This window comes from Natator depressus, chromosome 2, assembly GCF_965152275.1.
Source record: "Natator depressus isolate rNatDep1 chromosome 2, rNatDep2.hap1, whole genome shotgun sequence".
NCBI classification, from domain to species: Eukaryota; Metazoa; Chordata; order Testudines; family Cheloniidae; genus Natator; species Natator depressus.
The window spans coordinates 17,778,530-17,798,298 of NC_134235.1; the positions used below are offsets into that span (position 1 = coordinate 17,778,530).

The 19,769-nt window shown below is 42.3% G+C and overlaps 1 protein-coding gene across 3 annotated transcripts in view; it reads left to right on the forward strand.

Annotated features, from left to right (window-relative positions):
- The window catches only part of ASAP1 (ArfGAP with SH3 domain, ankyrin repeat and PH domain 1), a 370,981-nt gene that overhangs the window by 29,482 nt on the left and 321,730 nt on the right, over positions 1-19,769 (forward strand). Inside the window, exon 1 of one of the 3 annotated variants that reach the window (XM_074943849.1) lies at positions 16,089-16,474. The exons of 1 other annotated variant lie outside the window; for it this stretch is intronic. The gene's annotated coding sequence lies outside the window, so the exon portion shown is untranslated. Of the gene's footprint in view, positions 1-16,088; positions 16,475-19,769 lie in introns of those variants that run through there. One more of the 3 variants, XM_074943852.1, reaches the window with a different exon arrangement.

A 19,769-nucleotide genomic window follows, 5' to 3' on the forward strand; every position in this document is an offset into this window, starting at 1 on the left:
CCAATCTGACCCAGGGGAAAATTCCTTCCCAATCCAAAATATGGCAATCAGTTAGACCCTGAGCATGTGGGCAAGACCCACCAGGCAGATACATCTGAAAGAATTCTCTGTAGTCATTCAAAGCCCTCCCCATAATAGGCAGCAGGCTTAAAACAAACATAAGGATGTACTTCTTTACTTCTTGTTCACACAACACAGTGAGTCTGAAGAACTCATTGCCATGGGATGTTCTGGGTTCAAAAAAGAATTATATATGTTTATGGAGGATAGGTCAATCAATGGCTATTAGCCAAGATGGTCAGGGATGCAACCTCATGTTCTGGGTGTCTGTAAACCTCCAAATTCTAGAAACTGGGACCGGGCGACGGGATGTATCCCTCAGACTTGCCCTGTTCTGTTCATTCCCTCTGAAGCATCTGGCACCGGCCGCTGTCAGAAGATGGACCATAGTCTGACCCAGTATGGCCATTCTTATGTTATAAATAAATAAATAAATATAATGTATCTTACCTTTTTTTCAAACTTTTCTTGCACAGAAGTTTAAAGCTACTGAAATACAATGTATTTCAAATGAATACACTTTGATGTAAATGTATTTACCTTAAGACACAATTTGATACTTCCAAATGCAGTTAGAATATATTAATGCTCTACAAGCTATCACACTGATAGGCAAAAAAAGTTCCTTCCCACTGTAAATAGAGCTACTCTTTTTTAATATGTTTCTTCTTCAAAGATGAGATAATAAACATTTCCATCTGGGATCCAACCTGGCTGTGGAGAAAGAGCAGCAGCAGCATCCAAAGTAGGAGTAACAGCAGACTTTGGTGTCAAAGTTCAGTTCCCAGTGCCATCCTGTTGTTTATATGTGATCAGGGAAGTAAATGAGTTGGAAAAATACAGTCAAGTACATCAGGGTAAGGCATTATAATCAGCTGAACATCCCTCTGTTGGATAAGCACTGGTGTTGAATTAGCATTTTTTATTTTGACTATTAAATATGTTTTACCTTGTAAGCAACTTGCATGTAAGAAACTGGTAAAGCAGAACACCAACAAAGTATGGCAGAAAATTACTAATACTGAAGTTCCCAGAATGTGGTTCCTGGCCCACTCGGTGATCTACCAGAGAGCTTGCTGCTCAGGTGGTATGCTGGCTTTCTTCCTGGTTTCCAGCTGAATGAAACAAAGCCAGTGGAAGGGGAAGAGAGAAAATAAACAGCAAAAAACATCAGTGTGGTTAGCTTTTTCATTAAAAGGTCAATACTCATTACATTAAAGACAGCTTTAAAGGAAGGCACAAAATACTTTCTCAATATGACTTTTCCATGTAACATAAGTTGCCTCAGGGATGTTATACAATTGTGGGAGGTGCCCATGAGACAATCTCAGTGGTAAGATGTGGGGCCTGTTATAGGAAAGTTGGAGAACATCTGCTGGAGTGCAAATAGGTTTCCGTATCCTATTTGCACAGTAAAATATATCCTGCCAATTTCAGCAGATTTTTTCAAAGATCCCACAAGCATAAGAGAACAATGTTAACTTCCATCTGTCCTACATAGGTTCTTTTCAGATTTCTCATGAGAGAATTGATTTACCCAGATCCTAGTAGAAGACAAACATAGTACAAAAAATGCAGGACCATATGCTCCCATGGCTAATGTGCCACATGTCAAAGAAAAGCCGTGCGAATTGGCAGTGTCTGACGTGTCAAATGTGACTAAGTGAGATTATGCCAATAATTAAAAATGGATATTTACTGCACCACAGTGTTTGTGATATTCCTTATGTTTACAGTGGGAAGTAGTGCAATAAAGGATTTAGGGGCCTTATTTAAAGCCCATTAAGGGCCATAGAAGGACTCCCCTTGACAGGCTTTGGATCAGGCTCTATTACTGGTGGTGCTGGTTGCACTTAGTATTAAGGCTGCCTGACACGTCCCATTATAACACCCTTTTTTCAGTGGCTTATTGTCACTGTTCAGGGAAACTGCACCTGTAATCCACCTCTATGGTCCAAGAAGGACACCCACCTTTCAGCTTCCAGCTGGCAGCCATCACCTCTCTTGGGCAGATCTCTCACCCTCCTGACCAGGTTTTTCAAGGCTGCATAGTTCCCTGCCTACACTGTTAATCCCAACAAGCCATACTGCCTAAACAAGCCTGCATCTGCACTTTGCTCTCTTCTCAGAGGCTACAAACAATTGCAATTGCTCACAGTTATAAATTACCACATAGCTCTTTCTAAATAAGCTCATTTATTCTTAAAGTGAAATAATTACAGCAAAAGTATATCAGAAACAATAAAAGAACCTACATCCATGCTCATAAGTTTACCAGAGGTCACCCATCTGTCTTATGGGGCCTCCATAGGCCAAAGTCCTTTCAACCCTTCACGGGAAGGACTGGAAGCCCCCCTCGGACAGAAATTCCAGCCCATTTGCTGTGTCAGAAAGAAGACCCTGAATCAGTTTAAACTCCAGCTATTTATCCAAAAGTACTTTCTTCATCTGTTGGTCTCTGGAGAATCCATTCTGAGCTAGTATAGGTGAGCCTGTCCAGGTGGTGGTACTTCTCTGGAGTGTTACTCGCTGAGTGAATTTGCCTGATCACCCCTCACTGTTCTTAGCTCCTGGAGAAGCTGTGGTCACTCTAGCACAGGGAATTACATACAATCCCTGGCCTGCAATGATACGTAAACTTGACACAGTAAGATCTCCCCAAGATATTGCAAGAAATTGCCATATCTGTCACACTGATAACTTTGCTGAACTTTTACCATTGGGCTCAAATTTTCCATGCTGCGTGTCAGCCTCATATCAAAGTTTTTGGAAAATTTCAACCAAAAAGGTTCAGCTGGTTTTGGAAGAAGAGGCCAGGGGAAAAATATATTGGTTTTTTTTCAATATTAAAAAAGTTCAGGTGACCTTTTATTTGGAAAGCTTTAGTGCCTCTGTGCATTGAACAGGGATCTGAAATTTGGCCTTTATATCAGGGATGTGCCTTTTGCCATCCCCATGAAAATCTGCCAAAATTTGGCCAAGTTATAAGCCTTTGAAAAACTTCAGTTTGTATATGCAGGTAGAGGAGGCCAGGGTAGGGGATAAAGACATGTGAGATGTGGAGCTTGGGAGATGGGTAGCTAGGACTATCTGGGCAAGGAGAGTGGGGACAAGAGGTTGGGGGAGGAAACAAGCAATAACTGGGTAAGGATTGGTGGGGAGACTGAGATGGGGTTTTCAAAAGGGTGAGACTAGGACTTGCTGGGTAAAGAGACCAAGAGTGGGATAAGAAACCTGAGGAGTGGAGACTGGAGCTGGGTAGGTGAGGAAAATGGGACTGAAATGAAGGGGCAGGGGTGGGGAAGACATAGGCTGGAGGGGACACACTTGAAGGTTATGGAGAGATTCCCGTCCAGAATCTTGACTGGAATCCAAGATTCCTGAATCTCACCATTCCTCTGCTATCAGAAAATAGCTCTGAAACCCTCTGGCAAAATGTCCCATTTCTCTCTAGTGCTGGTCCACACCGAGGATGACAACCTACTGTTGCTATCAGTTACACTGTTAGCTCAAGTGGCAGAGGTCTGTGTGGTGAATCTACCTGCTAATAATCCATGTGGGTGTCAATATGATGCCACATGATGGCATTTCTGCGAGGGGGTCAGTTTGCTTTTTAAAAAACCTAGAAAAGTACACAGAAAAAAACTGTTACAAAAACTCATTATTGAGCTTGCAACATCAAGCAATCAGAAGTTAGGAAATGCCAGAATTAAGGTTGTGTGGGAAACTTTAATTTGACCCCTTTGTGTGTGTGCATCATCATAGAATCGCAGAAATGTAGGGCTGGAAGGGACTTAGAGAGGTCATCTAGTCCAGTCCCCACACTCAGGCCGGGCCAGGATACCTAGACCATCCCTGACAGCAACTGAATGGATGGTGCTCATTCAGGAAGAAGCTATTCCCTATTTTGCTTTCACTTTGTTATTCACTGTGTGCCCATACGGTGGGGTTTACAGACCCCTCACTAAGAGTGACGGAGTGATGGAGCTGTACTGAGCTCAGAAAGCTCCACCCCTTAGCAGCTGCAGAGCATCCTGCACATTGGAGGGCTGACTTAAAAGGTGACTCTGACAATCAAGCAGGGGGAGAGGTTGCCTGCAGAAAGGAAGCAGTTAGCCTCTTCTGGGACAGAGGACACAGCTGGGGAGACACTATGGTAAGGCCTGTTTGGGCAGTAGGAGCCTGATCCCTTTTTCTCTCCCTTACAAGGGAGACTTATTGGACACCAGGAAGGGAGCTGTGAAGACTTGTTGAGACTGCTTGAGCCACCCTCTTGTGGGAGGGAGGCAGAGTGCTGTGACCTTGCCCCAAACTGAAGAGAGACAGGGGTGGCAGGAAGTGGCCCAGAGTATGAGCTAGAGGGAGCTGAGATGTTCCTCATCTCTTCCCTGTTGAGCCCTGAGCTGGCACCTGGTGGAGAGGGAAGGGATGGGTTCCCCCTACCCTTCCTCTGCCCCTTCTCTGACTGGGGTAACTTGGAGAAGGATGGACTGTAATTTGACTGCTAGACTCCCAGATTGCCTTACCAGGCCACCCCCAGGACTTTGGGGACTGTTGAACTGTCTTTGGGGACTGTTGAACTGCCTTCTGGACCCTAAGTGAACCCTGCTACAGCTCTGATGTCTTAATTCTGGAATAGCCTAACTTTCTGTGCTTGGCTTTGCAACCCTAGGAATATTCTTTCAACATTTGTTAATATTGGTATACACTGCACCATGGCCCGCCTCCTGCTTCCATTGAAACCAATGGCAAAACACCCCCTCAGTCTACTCCTAGCTTTACAAAGCTTTACAAACCAGGTTGGTTTGTAGAGAAAGTCAGCATATCCGACAAAGAGTGTGTGCATGCTTCCCTGCAAAATCAGCAAAGTCAGTACAGAAATACCATCCTGCATTCATGCTGTCCTAGGCAACACTTGCATGGTTTTGGGAGCTCATGGAGACTTTCTCCTTCCTTCATAGTGCAGCTTATCTCTGATTTCCAGGGATTCTGGATTGTTTGATATAATTCAGTGTCTTCTGGCAAGTGCTGGAATGTGGTACTGTAACACGATATTTAAGCCTTGGAGGTTTTGCAGAGTGGGTTTTACAGCTATGCTTGCAGCACTGAGGCATGTTGGCTTTTGTACAGATCTGAGTGTATGTCACAGTATATATTGAATCGTCACTCTTTTGCAGAGCTTTTCACACCTTTTGCCGCCTCCTCTGGTTTTAACTACCCAAGAAGTGTTATCTAGTTCTTTTCTGAGCATCAGAACTGAAAGACTGCAAACAGAACAAAAGTGTAGGTGTGAAGGGAACTGTGCCTGTCTTGTTTCTGAAACTTTAGCCTGACAAGGAGTATGTGCATTAATAGATTATAAAAAATGTCTTGCTGTACTGAAAAAAGTTACACATCCAGGTAGTATCAAAAAAGTTCATTGAAAAGCAACTGGGAAGGCATGTTATTTTTAGGAGTTAGTTAATTCACAGCATTTTGTGCCCAAAATAAGGTATCCAACTGTTTCATTCTGAGTCATCTTTGTTCACAGTATTACATAAGAAGAATATTTTAGTGAACCCTATCATCTAACATACCTGCCATATTCATTATATTATAAATTCACACTGTGCTAGAAAGTCTTTAGAAAATTACATTTTTAAAGCATTAACAAAGCAAAACAATATTTCAGGTACAGTAACTCTTGTGTTGTAAAATGCTGACTTTCTTAATTATGTTTTGAAATATTCCATGTCTTTTTATGATCATTTTCTCTTTTGCAGTTTGTGCAGTACTTATGTAGCCGGGAACATGTGTTTCAAATTATCTTAGTTTTTCAAATTAGTTTTGTGTTCAATGGCAAACTTTTTTTAGGTACAGCTCCTCCTTCCAAAGAAGTTAACCCTCCTTACTCCTTACAGAGCAGACAGCAATGGTGGTTGATTCTAAATCCATTCTAGATCTAATTTAATCAAGAAACCACTTTAAATGTCCCCTAGACAAGAGTTTATAAGCTGCTAAACTCTCAGAATGTTTTATGAGACAAAATCAAGTTTTCAGATTGAAATCATACGCAGCATAAGAGAGGGAAAAGATGTCATCCAGCCTATCCTCTGCAAAACATTTTCTAATGTTCTATATAGTAAAGAATCCAGTGTAACCATTTACTACTGTAAGTGTATATGTTCTAGACATCTCATTTTTATGCTTATGTACATAGCCCCCAACACCTTAGTATATGAGCGCTGCACAATCTTTAATGTATTTATTCTCGTAACACCCCCATGAGGTAGGGAAGTGCTGTTACCCCTATTTCACAGCTAGTCTCTCTGCACATCAGTTTTCTAAGTGACTTGCCCATGGTCACTCAGGAAGCCTGTAGAAGAGCAGGGTATTGAACCTAAGTGCTAGTCGGTGCCCTAAGCACTGGACTATCCTTCCTTTCCAGGATATGGAAACGAGGATGTGACATGACCTTTGGTCACTATGGCACTAAATGGAGCCCAGTTGTCCATTCACTTGTACTACTTGTGAGTGAGAGGAAAAGTGCAAGATGCATCATTTCAATGCATGGGGTAACTTGCATCAGAAGGGCTGTGTGGGTACCATTTCCATGGCTGCTCTCAGGAACAGCCAAGGGTATATAGAAACTTTATTCTAAAGTGTTGTGCTTATGGGGAAATTGGTGTGGCTATCTGAAAAGGAGGCATGCACACCAAGAGGAGGCAGAGTGTGGCATTGTCTCCCTCACTAGCAACCATGCTAGCCCAGACAATAATGGAGCTGGAGGTAAATCAGCCAGAGGGACCTTTAACTCACGCTTTGTCCTGCGGCCTTCTACCATGCCTGTGCTGTGTAGCTAAAACAGATGTGCAATCAGCATAATATACTGCAGTGCTTGAAAGCCCCAGACAATAACACAGCACAGGCTGCCTGCATAGGGCACTGGGATGCAGTTCTGCCAAGCCAGTGTCACTGTTTCAGCTGGTGAACGCAAGCACATCTACACACAGAGACATATAATGAGGACCTGGGCACCAAACAGCTGCTGCAGACTTGTTTTGATTTCCAAGTCTCACTAACTGACAGACTCCTATAACCCAGGTATAATGAGGACAGGAAAGCAGTGAGGAGCCATCAATGCACATTCCTGTGGCATAGACTCTCTCAAAATGCACCCCCAAAAAGAGAGATGGTTCTTTTGTCTCGTTGAGTAGCCTGTCCTGTGACAGTCCCTGTGATTGTTCTATTTTTCTTCTCTCCTGGAGCACCACAACTCTATGGGTTGGTTTCTAGTCCCAAGCACTTTGGTTACAGGAAAGGAAGTGGCTGAGTGCTGTCATGCTGCTTGTACCCTTTGTGACTCTGCACTTTTCAACTCTTCTTATCCGACAGTCCTGGGCCTCAGCTGGCTCCTGTCACTGTCTGTGCAACTTTGCAATACACTGCTTTTCGTATTTTTCACCACTGTTTAGTTTGTCAGCACTTTTTCCTCACTCTTTTCTCACCTTTTAATGGTTTCTTGGACCATCCAGCTTCAGGTTGTAAACACCTGCGTATGCATCCCCACACATATATAAACCCTAGCAGCTACAATTGTTGCAAACTCACAGAATTGTTGCAAACACAAAGAATTAATTGCTTTATGTTTTTAATATAAACTTCCTAGTTGTATGTATAAAGTCAGTAATCATGTTATCTTCCTTATCCATTTCCAAAGCCATTTCATAATTGCACTTAGAATTTTATTCATTTTTCTAGAGACATTTCTTTCCTCTTGTCCACTGAACTCTGGGGTAAGGGATATTCTGTGCTATACGTTTGCCTTGAAACGGAATCAAATGATGTTTTAATATTTGCCAACTCTTACCGTAGGGGGCGAGTTATATGGGCCTGTGGTGCCCGGGCTCCAGCAATATTCAGAGTCCAGGGGCCCAGCTCCACCAATGTTAGGGGCTGGGTCTCTCCCCTGGCCTCACCTGCCGCCCCCTGCACCTCCCCGGAGTGTCCCCCGGCCTTCCCTTGCTGCCCACTCCGAGCGCAGCCTCCCTGTCTCTCCCCTGCAGCTCCATGCTGCCTCCCTGCATCAACTGCCGCTGCAGGGTCCTAGCACCCCGCACCCAATACTGCCAGGAAAGGCTGACCCGGAGCCTGCCCTTCGCTCTCAGACACTTTCATTTTCTAACGGGACCCTCCACCAGCACAGGGGGCCCCACCGCTCCTGCCCCACGCTGGACAAGGGACAGCCCCACACCCAGTGAAGCTACAGTGAGGGGCAGCAGCAGGGGAGGAGGTGAACATGGGATGGCAGCCCCCCCATGGCACCCACCGCAGGGGAGGTGAGGGGGCTTCCTGTAAGTGAGAGGGGCCCTAGGAGCACGTGCAATGGCAGTGGTGTGAGGTGAGTGTGGTGCAGGGGGGCCCTCCCCCGGAGCTCACTGCTGCCTGCGGGGAGAGGGCTGGGGGGAGGACAGGAACGGGGGAGGGGGACACCCTGACAACAACACCCCTCTTTCCCCTCCCCACCTGCCCATAGGGTGACCAGACAGCAAGTGTGAAAAATCAGGACGGGGGTGGGGTGTTATAGGAAAAAGACCCAAAAATCAGGACTGTCCCTATAAAATAGGGACATCTGGTCACCCTACCTGCACAGCAAGCAGGAGGCTACCGGGAGCAGCTCCAAGGCAGAGGGCAGGAGCAGCACAGGGCAGTGGGGGGAGGGACAACTGAACTGCCCGGCAATTGATAGCATGGTAGGCAGCAGCCGCACAGGGAATTTAGGGGAGCTGATGGGGGGGGGGGGGCTGTCAGCCCACCCTGGTTCCAAGCCCCCACCAGCTAGCGCCAACGGGCTGCTCTTCCTGCAAGCAGTGGACAGAGCAGGCAGCTGCCAAACAACACTATAAGGGAGCATTGGGCAACTTTAAACGAGCATGTTCTCTAATTCAGAGGTTCTCAAACTGTGGGTGGTCCGCGAGCTCCATTCAGGTGGTCCGTGGTTATTCTCTCTAAGGTGCACTCCTGGCACATGACCGCACATGAGAGAATGAAGGGCCACCCACCTAATTAGTGGAGCTGTGCAGGCGTGGCTCCTCTAATTAGGTCCCTGGACAAGATGCACATGTAAGGGGAGGTGGTGGACTTGGGGGGAATAGGGGGTAGGTAGGAGGGGGCAGTGGTGTGAGAAGAGGGGGTGGGGGGAATTTGGGACATGCAGGGCTACAGTGGCCAGAGAAAGAGGCTCCAGGGCTGCGGCTGCTGGGGAGAGACCCCCTTCCTTCCCAGCTTCAGCTCTGTGGCTGCTGTGGCAGGGAAGAGGACCCCCCTGTCCTTTCCAGCCAGAGCTCAGGGGCTGCTGCAGTGGGGGAGAGAGGGAGAGACCCCCCTTCTTCCCACTCCCAGCTTGGGGGCTGCTGTGGTGCGGGAGAGAGGGCACGTCCATCGCATTAGAAAGGTTAAGACTACTGATATTAAAATATGAGTTGTGTGCATTTATGTGTAGAACAAAAAAAGTTAATTATTATTTAGGATTTTTTTAATATAGCACGTTTATCCAAAGTGCTTTACAATAGTTAGTTAACGATACAAACAACATTTGGAAAGATCACTAAGTGGTTCAGCAAGACCCTCAGCAATTTTCAATTGGTCCGCGGAAAAAAAAGTTTGAGAGCCACTGCTCTAATTGATCAGCAATGTAACAACAAAACAACGTTAACTGGGACAACTTTAAGTGAGGAGTTACTGTATTATTGGCTTACAAGGCAGGGGTGTGTGTGGGGGGGACTTGGACCTGTTCTGGGCACCACCAAAAATTATACAAACCTACCGCCGCTGACTTACAACTTCATGGCAAGTCTCATGATACTTGGCATTTTTCTTAAAGCCTCTGCTCCAGGAATCAAAGGATTATATGAGAATCTTAGATTTAATTTTTTGTTTTTTAGAAGTTCTTAGCCTTCACTGTTGTAGGGTAAACCTTGAAAATGTGGCTTATATGCACCATGCCGGGCTCAGAAAGAACCCCAAAGTTTGGCTTAAAACATATGAGATTTTAAAAAAACAACCTCGTTATTTGTTTAGGGCCTGAGTCCTGATTTTTGAATGTTTGGAGTTTTGCGATACTGTAATTTAAATTCTCTAAAATCAGCCAGTGGCAGCATGGCAAGGAGCCATTTTTTCTACCAGTTCTTGTGGGGATTGCAAAAAGCAGTGTAGTGACAAAAGGAAAACACACACATGGCCTGAGATTCACAGGATGTCCTATGAAATATTTTCTCTGCTTTTTCTGCAGGGCTGTAAGTCCAAGATGAAAGATGCAGACGAAAAGTGATTGTACCCAACTTTTAAAATTCCCTTAAGTTGCTTTATGTTGCTAGAAAGCTTTTAGCAATATGTTGTATTATGATGTGTTCATTTGCAGTATTTAATTCAACTACTACATGTCACTGTATGTTGTGTGGAGTTCCAGACAGGTTTTTGATCCCTGGCAAACAAAGCAGGAACTCAAGCTGTGGGGAAGTCTGTTTGTGAGTCTTTAGTTGGCAGCTGTTTGTTAAAGAAAAAAAGGCAGACAGTTTAAGACAGATTGTGGTTCTATGTTGTATATTGTGACTAAAGATAGTGTAATGCTTAGTTTGAAACTTTCTCTGAAAATGGCCTCTTTTCATGGAAAATTGTTTCATTTTGTTTTGAAATTTTCCAATGAACAAATCCCCTGAAAATTGTAGGGTGTGTGGGGGTGGAGATGTCACTTTCCCACTCTGCTTTCATCACTCCCCCCTTCCTCTTCTCCTTTTCTCTCCTCCCATTTTCAGCAGCAAAAAAAGAGGAGAAAAAATTAAAGCTGAAATATTTTCAATGTTTGCATCTCACAGAAAAATTAGAACAGTTAGAAAGGAAACATTTTGAATATTTTCATGTAAAATCTTACCATTTTTGATCAGCTTTAATTATGATATTTAGTGAAACCTCTAGTGGCGAAACAAATTATCTTCTTGTTTTCTTGGTGCAGTTTGCAATAGTCACCAAGGATCAAGTTTCAGAGTAACAGCCGTGTTAGTCTGTATTCGCAAAAAGAAAAAGGAGTACTTGTGGCACCTTAGAGACTAACCAATTTATTTGAGCATGAGCTTTCGTGAGCTACAGCTCACTTCATCGGATGCATACTGTGGCAATTTCCACAGTATGCATCCGATGAAGTGAGCTGTAGCTCACGAAAGCTCATGCTCAAATAAATTGGTTAGTCTCTAAGGTGCCACAAGTACTCCTTTTTCTTTTTTCAAGGATCAAGTGTCTTTTGTTAATCAGTTTCTAATTCCTGCTATTCCAAATGCTGAGAGATGTTATTTGTTTAATTTAATAAATGTGCCAAAGTGGTGTTAAACCTGTTAGAACACTGTTTCTGTTGTATTTCACTGATTGAACAGCGGGGAAAGTGGTAACATTTGTTGTTTAATATAAGAGCAGTGGTGTGCTGTTGTATGAGGAGGGCTTGGTGCTTTTGCTAATGCAAAATGCTGCCAGCAGGGATGCTGATCTTAAAAGTAAACCTCCTTGTTTGCTCATTTAGGAAGGAGAATAACATAATAGAATGGGCATGGATCGCTAAGCAAACATCTTAGAAATTGAAAGACGTTACGAACTAATATTTTATTGTAACACAGTAAGACGGCTGTACAGCAGCTAATTGCTGAACTTTGTGATACAAATACTGTTTATGGTTTGTGTTAAGCAGTGTTAGTGTTCGTGCAATCTGTCTGTTTTCTCGTCATTTTCTGTAATAGTTTGCCTGAGTTTAAGTGTGTGTTGTTATAAATCCAGTATATGGTCACAGAGTGAATGTGGAACTCTGTTTCTACACTTCACAGTATTCCAGCGGAATCTAGCTTCTAGTAGTCGCTTAGTCGGCTGGAATCCCCAACTAAATATGTCTGGCCAAATTCAGAGGTCTAAAAAGAGTAAATTAACTACATGAGGAAGTTAGTAGTTTTTCAAGGGAGAAGCACCACATCATAATTGATTGGTGATGAACATGGAAAATTATATCCCAAAACCAAAAAAAGTTTGGGATTTTTTAATTTTTTAAAATTATTTTTAGATTTTCAGTCTTTTGACACCCCCCCCATCCCCCGCCCCGAAAATGCAAAGAATTTGGATGAAAATAGGAAGGGAAACTGTTTTTGTTAATTTTTGTTGGAAAAAAGGCCATCTTCCAACTATTATACCAATATGTCCTGCTGTTTCAACACTGAAAATGATAGAATTTGGGGACTTGATGATTTCACTAAATTTTAGTAGGTTTTTTTTTATTTTTGTCAGATAAACCTTCAGTGATAATTAATTAGGAGAGTTGTGTTTGCTGTTTCAGATACTGAGCTAAATCATCTTGAACTTCACTGAATTAGAATCATCTACTTAATTTAGTCATTTTTAGAGCATTTTGTTGAAAATTTTGAATTATTTTCACCAGCTCTAGCACTTAAGCATATTAAGATCTAGGGATGGTGGAACAAACCAAGTATAAAGCCCAGCTGATCTGGGCATGTTATGGAGAGTATGTGTTTCTTTCTAACTTAGTGGCAAGGATTTTCACATCTGTATTCAATAAAGCTTTTGGCTGTTTTGTGTCTGTGATAGTGGATGGCTTGTAGCAGTGTGGTCTTCAAGGAGGCTTACCCTGTTTTCAGCTACAGTAATTGAGCTGGCAATGGTTTCAAGCTTTTGTTCTGCTCTATTTTCATTATGCAGACTTTTTCCTTATGATTTATCTTTATCAGTTTTATCATTCAACCAACATTCTACCCTTTCCTCTCTATCTGATTAGGCCCGTTCCTAAACATTTCAATCAAAACTCTTTTCCAGATTGATTATTGCATCTTCAACTGAAGAAAATTGTGCTTTCCACACAAAAAATTCCAATTTTTAATCCGAGAAACAATCCTCCTGCCCCAGTGTTTGCAATTTTCAGCTGAAAATATTACGATTTGGGGTTTCTCGTTGAAAAGTCAAAATTTTCCATGGAAGACTTAAATGAAAACTCTTTTTTTTCACTCTTGTTGAAATTTTCCAAACAGTTCTACACCTGACTACTTGCTCCTCTGCTACTTAAGATGAAGGTAGGTAGCTACAATCCCATTTGCAGTTAGGGAACAATGAAATTGGCTCAGGTCTGATGGCTTCTTTTATTTTGTCCTTTTTTTATTATTATTTTGTCCTTGCTCATCATGAGTGAATTGTGTTCCGCAGAAGAACATTTGTCTACCTCTGACAGTAAAAGCAGACATTAGTAGCAGCAAATTATAGGTCCTCTCCCCTCCCCCAATTCCCTTCTTACTAGAGAAGGGTGAAAGTTTTCAAATTAAAATGTTTTAGTTGAGAATGGCATTTTTTCAAAATCAGAATTTTTTGTGAAAACATTTTTTTCAACAAGGGTCTTATTTACTTCTCATCCTTCCTCCCACGCCCCCAATGAGACAGTAAAAAGCTAGCTTTACAGTCACTTTCTCATCTGTATCCCCCATGATCAGCTCTGTATACAGACTCAATTCTTGCTTCTATGCTTGTGCAAGGTTTTTTGTCAGGAAATCCAACATTCTTGGTGGTCTGAGTCCCTCCATGCTGCCTGCTTGCTCAGTTTCTAGGTACTGTTTTGTTTGCCTGTTAATCACACTCTTCCTTGCTGTGGGTCTCATTAGACCACTGGTCCTCAACCAGGGGTACACATACCCCTGGGGGTACACCCACTCATCTAGATATTTGCCTAGTTTTACAACAAGCTACATAAAAAGCACTAGCGAAGTCAGTAGCAACTAAAATTTCATACAGACAATGGCTTGTTCATACTGCTCTCTACACTATACACTGAAATGTAAGTACAATATTTATATTCTAATCAATTTATTTAGTAATTATATGGTTAAAAATGAGAAAGTAAGCAATTTTTCAGTAATAGTATGCTGTGACTTTTTTGTATTTTTATGTCTGATTGTGTAAGCAAGTATTTTTAAGAAAGGTGAAACTTGGGGTATGCAAGACAAATCAGACTCCTGAAAGGGGAACAGTAGTCTGGAAAGGTTGAAAACCACTGCACTAGACTGATTGTTGCCACCATATTTCGCATTCCATGTGCTGGGTAATGCCATATGAGGACACCATGTTTCTAAAACAAAACTCTCACTGTATTAAGTGATCTACGTACAGACATATGGTAACTGCAGCAAGCATTCTATCCATGTGCACACAGACTGACTTCCTGGTACCTCCTCCAAATTCTTCCTTCCGGGAGCCAGTAAAAGAGATGAAGAGAGGAAGCCACCTCAATCATATCACTGTGTATCTCTTATTTGGTGCCTATATGGTACAACAATGGCCACCCTAAAAATACCTGATGTAAACATACAGATATTTTTATGGGAAACCCATGTATGAATACTTCTGCTAGTGAAGAATGTGGGTATCCACTGTCTGTGCCAGCCAAGTTAATGAGTGAGTGCATATTACTCCTATGTCCAAAGCCTTTCACTGGCTGGGTGACATTCAAGGTGCTAGTTATCCTGTACAAAGCCCTCAAGGACGCAGGAGAGTCCAGATACCCGGGGACATCCTCTTGCTTTCCAGCATGCCATATGCCCTGTACAGATTCAAGGGCAAGGTATTCTTAGCAGTAGACAGGGATTGGCAACCTTTGGCATGTGGCCTGTCAGGGAAATCTGCTGGCGGGCCGGGATGGTTTGTTTACCTGCAGTGTCCACAGGTTCGGGCAATCACAGCTCCACTGGCCGCGGTCCGCTGTTCCAGGTCAATAGGGGCTGTGGGAAGCGGCATGGGCCGAGGGATGTGGTGGCCGCCGCTTCCCGCAGCCCCCATTGGCCTGGAATGGTGAACCGCGGCCAGTGGGAGCTGCGATCGGCTGAACATGCGGAAGCTGCAGGTAAACAAACCGTCCCGGCCCATCAGCGGATTTTCCTGACGGGCCGCGTGCCAAAAGTTGCCAATCCCTGCAATAGACCCTGGCCTTTAGAATTTATTAACACCAGAAAGTCATCTAAACTTGCACCTGGCCTCTTTCAGAAAACATAGTATGGTTTCAATCCTGCAAACACACATATGCTTAACTATATGAATGTGAATATTCCCACTGACTTCAATGAGACTACTCATGTTTGAAAATTAAGTGTATACATTAGCATTTGCAGGATCAGGGGTTAATTATGCACCTACTTTTGCACAAAGTTCTAACGGGTCTTTAAAAGCTACAACTGCTCAGGGTCCTAATTAAGTTTTTATCCAATAAAATTAAACTATAGGAAACAACAAAAACCCCATGAGAAGATCACACAACGTGCTGTTTTCATGCTACATAGGAAAGTAAACCAAAAGAGACAAAGCAAAATCTTTATTTAGGCAAAACTCCCCGGGTTTCATTAAGAGTTGCAGAGTTTCAATTGGAAGTAATTGACAAAGTATGGTAAAGGTATTTTAAAAAAATTATCCCCTGTTTCTTTAAGAGTGTTCTCATTTTTTTTAAACTGTCCTTCCTCCATTCTGCTTCAGTCAACAGAATAATAAAATCACCAAATGGTACCTGTAAAGTAACACATAGGAGGCTGTATAAATCTGATGTTACAGCAAAAGAAAGAAAAAACTAAAAATACAAATGGAAATAAAGCAAATAGAGAACTACTAGGTGAACATGGTTAGCAGCACACAGATATTCAGACAGGCTGCTGCAGACTAAGGCTGCAATATAATTTACTTTCCAAATGAGGAATACTAACCTAACAAAAATTGCACAATTTAAGTAAAATGTCACCATGTAGAGATCAAAAGCAAGAGGGGAAAAATATCCTCCACAATAGGCTAAAAAGGAGTCTCAACAGAGCTCTGCTTGCTCAGACAAACACATAATGAGGAACCGTTTAGACTTTTGAACCCAACTAGACAGATTATGTTACAAGGAATGTCAGATTTCAGTTTTAGCAGTTGTCAGGGTAAGGGTTAACTGGAGACGCAGCATGTTAACTGTATCTGTGGAGATTATGGAATGTTTATCCAGTCATCAGATTTCCTGTTAAGTGTTTGGATTTCCTGAAATCCTTGCTATCGACCCAAGTGCTGTCCACTGAACAGACTTTTGTGGGGGGGTTTTCTTTGTGCTCACATGGTAGGCTTTCCTTCCTGCTCCCTTCCCAGTTGTAGTGCCTGTGTGTCCTTACTGCTCAGGACACTTATGGATGGAAATCAAAACTTTTAGTCTCCAGAAATCTGTGGACCACTGTACATTGGATTTTATTTTTTTTTTAACTGGAAATAACAACTGAAGAAACATGGTTTCTTTCAGCGGCCCATGGGAGAAGATGTTTTAGCCTAAAATGGAATAATGGCCTTAGGTTTGAGAAACAAATTTGGAATGGGAATTCAAACTGCACAAGTTCTGGTGAGTTGCAGCATGCTAAAGTTAGGTGTGGTTAGTACAGTACAGTACTTAGACAAAGACAAGGTGTGAGTGTGTGTCCACTGAATCTGATTGCTAATCACTTTACAACAGACAGATCCATGAAACTGAGGAGAAAGGACTTTTGGGGAGTGGGGTATGCTGGTGAAGTCCATTGTTTAATTCCCTGTAAATGCATGCTATTTACCTGAACAAAATATATAGAGCCTGATTCTGCAAATCCTTGCTCTTGAAAGTAACCCTTACTCACGAGTAGCCTGATTAACTTTAAGAATAGCACATGTAAGCAAGAGCTTTCAGGATTGCGCCCATATATAGGTTACTTGGTAGACCACAATGTCTTGATCTTAGAAAAGAGTGAGTGAATCAGAGGTTTTTGTTAAAATAGGAATTTTATGGCTGTATTTTTAATTGTAGTCCTCATAGGTCTTTTGCATGTTGAATCTAAACTTGGTTTTAAATTTTAAAAAGAATCATTTTGACACTTTTTTTCCTATTGCCTTTTCAAATAAATTTGCAATAGAAGCAAAAATGTATTTAGTGCAGCTGTATTGCTAGAGGCCAAAAAGGGGCTTATTTTTGTCTGTAGCAGAATTGCTAAAAGATACCCTGTAGCAAATGAATTGTGCAACTAAAACAAAATGTAAGACGTGGCTTATGATTAAACTAGAGTGCATGGCAGTGATAGTAGTCTTGTGTATTTTTAATTAAACCCTGATCACAAATCCAGCGAGTCTGATGGTCTCACATTCAATGAGTCAGCATTTGAAAGGAAACACTTAAGGCCCAATCTTGCAGTCCTTGCTCAGGCAAATCTTTTCTAGAAATTCAGTGCGAGTTCTGTCTGAACCAAAGGGAAAAATCAGACCCATACAGGCACTGAACTATTGAAATTCATTTTACACTGTCCTTAAATAAATGCTCTAGTTACACTCAACACTTCTGAGTTATTTGAATTAGTTCAAAAATCTTTTAGTGGGGGTGGGGGATTAGATTGCCTCAATTTGCTTGGATATTAGGAAGCATCTGTGCTAGAGGGAATTATGTGTAATAAGTTTACTTGAGATATTTACACCTCAGCATTGTTTTCACATTGGAATACTGAAATCTCCCTGAATTTTAATGTACAGTATTGCAGGTCTGGGGCAGTCAAGCCATTTTAAAACTAAAACTCTCTAGGTATTTAAGTGGGAAAATATTTTTCCATTTACAAACTGAAAGAAAGCGCTCACCAACTTCTGCATTTTAATCTTACTGTGTGGAGGCCTTGGAGATTCTAAACACATTTGTTTTATTTTGGTGCTCCCTCTGCCTATGCAACATCTTGGACCTGATCCTGCAGTTCTTATGCAACACACTGATGTCAATAGGAGGCTTTTGTGAGTGAGATTGTCAGGATTAAGCACATCTCTTTCCATCAGTCTTGTAAGAATGCCATTTTTATTGTTTTCTTGTGATACTGAAGAGAAAGTAGCCAGTGTTTTACACATGGAAAGTTGAGATTCTCTTTCAAAGTTATGCACTTTGAGCTTAATCCTTCCCAGACACCCATACTCATGTGAGTAGCTCCTTGGAGCCGACAGGCATGAGTAGGGACTTCTCACCTGAGTAATGGTATGCAGGATAGACCTTTGGTGTTCTGCTGTGCATTAAAGACTGTACATTACTTTGGTTATCTATATGCATGACTGGAAATAAAGCAGAATAGAGGGGGATATCCTAATCTCCAGGCTATGATGTTCTGTCTGCAAAACTCCTAGCAATACCAAAGGGCTAAATGCCCAAGTTCAGGTGTCACTGATGACAGGTGATCTTCAGAAAATTCAGAGGATGAGTTGAGATAAGCATTGAAAAGAAGCATGGGAACTTTTCCAAGCCCAATCAAATCTCTTGGGTTTGAAAATCAGGTTGGCAGTGTCATAAGAACAGGATTGTCTGTAAAAATGCCAGTGTTTCTGGCTTTGGTTAAGCTGGAAATGCTCTGAGCATAGCCCTTCTAGTGACATTTTGGTATTTCCTCTTTTGCCCACACCCAGAAAGAGGAAATGCAGATGCACAACCTTTATTTCTTTGTGTATGTGGTTTTTTTTTCCCCTTATGTGAACTTTCTTTTTCACAAAGTTTTAAATTTCAGTTTGGTTTGGACTTTGGGAATTTGTTCAGCGCTCTGTTTATTTAACTGCACCAAGCCATCTCCCCTTAACTAAAAATGATTATTACATTAGTTTTGTTTTTTAAATGTAGCCTTGATCCAGCTACCAGTGGCCATTTGCGGACATAACAATAAGCACCATGGTAACTCACCCTCTGAAATATTTTCAGTGACAGTCAGCAGAGAATGGGCTGAATGGGCATCGAGAACAAACCACCCTGTTATCCTTGGAGATATTTCCTTCGGGTCTTTTTAGTCTATTCCTAATGACCACCAATAAGCTCTACAGTTACAGACCCTATTGTACAATCTCCTTTCTGCATATATGAGGCGCTCCTCAACTCATGCTCTCATTCTGTGCCTCTCATTCACTGTTGGGCCTGCCAACCCTCCTCCTTTTCTTCTTGTTGTTGTTGGCAAGAGTGAATAAACAGTTTTGACAGGCATAGAGTACTGGAGAATCAACTTAATACATACAATGATGTTTCTCTGCTCAGACGATCGATGGACCAGAGTAACTAAGCTATTTTGACTAAATCATATCTCACATTAAAAGCTTCTAACCCTTCCTGTCCCCTTTGTTCTATGGGGAAAGAGTAGGATGTGATTTTTGCATCTCTTCTGGCCTGCAGAGCATTTTTAATCTTCAGTCATTTTTCTACCATTTCTCAAACCCTTTCTAGCAGTCCTATTGTAGAACCTATTTTTTTTTTTTTAATGGCCACCCAAACTTCAGGTGAAATTCCCACACTTGTGGGCACTTCAGGCACACAAGAGGGGTAACTGTCCACATGCATTTGTATGTGCTACCGTGGGATCTGCATGGACAAATAAGGCAGCTGATTTTGCAAAACTGTCTCCCTGTGTGATTGGGTTCATTGCACAAATATCTGTTCCCTGGCTTTGCCACCCACAACAAAAAGCAAAGGGATTTTTTTACTTTATGGAATATTTCTGTCACACAATGAGAATTGGCCCAGATTTAAAGTAGGCTCAGTGGAGCTCAGGAGAGGGTTCCAAATACGCCAGTGTGCTTATGCTTCTCTCGCCCTCTGCTTCAAAGTCGCCTTTTTGGCTTTAGGAAGCTGAGGTACCTCAGATACAAGGGAAGGAAGGACAGAATAT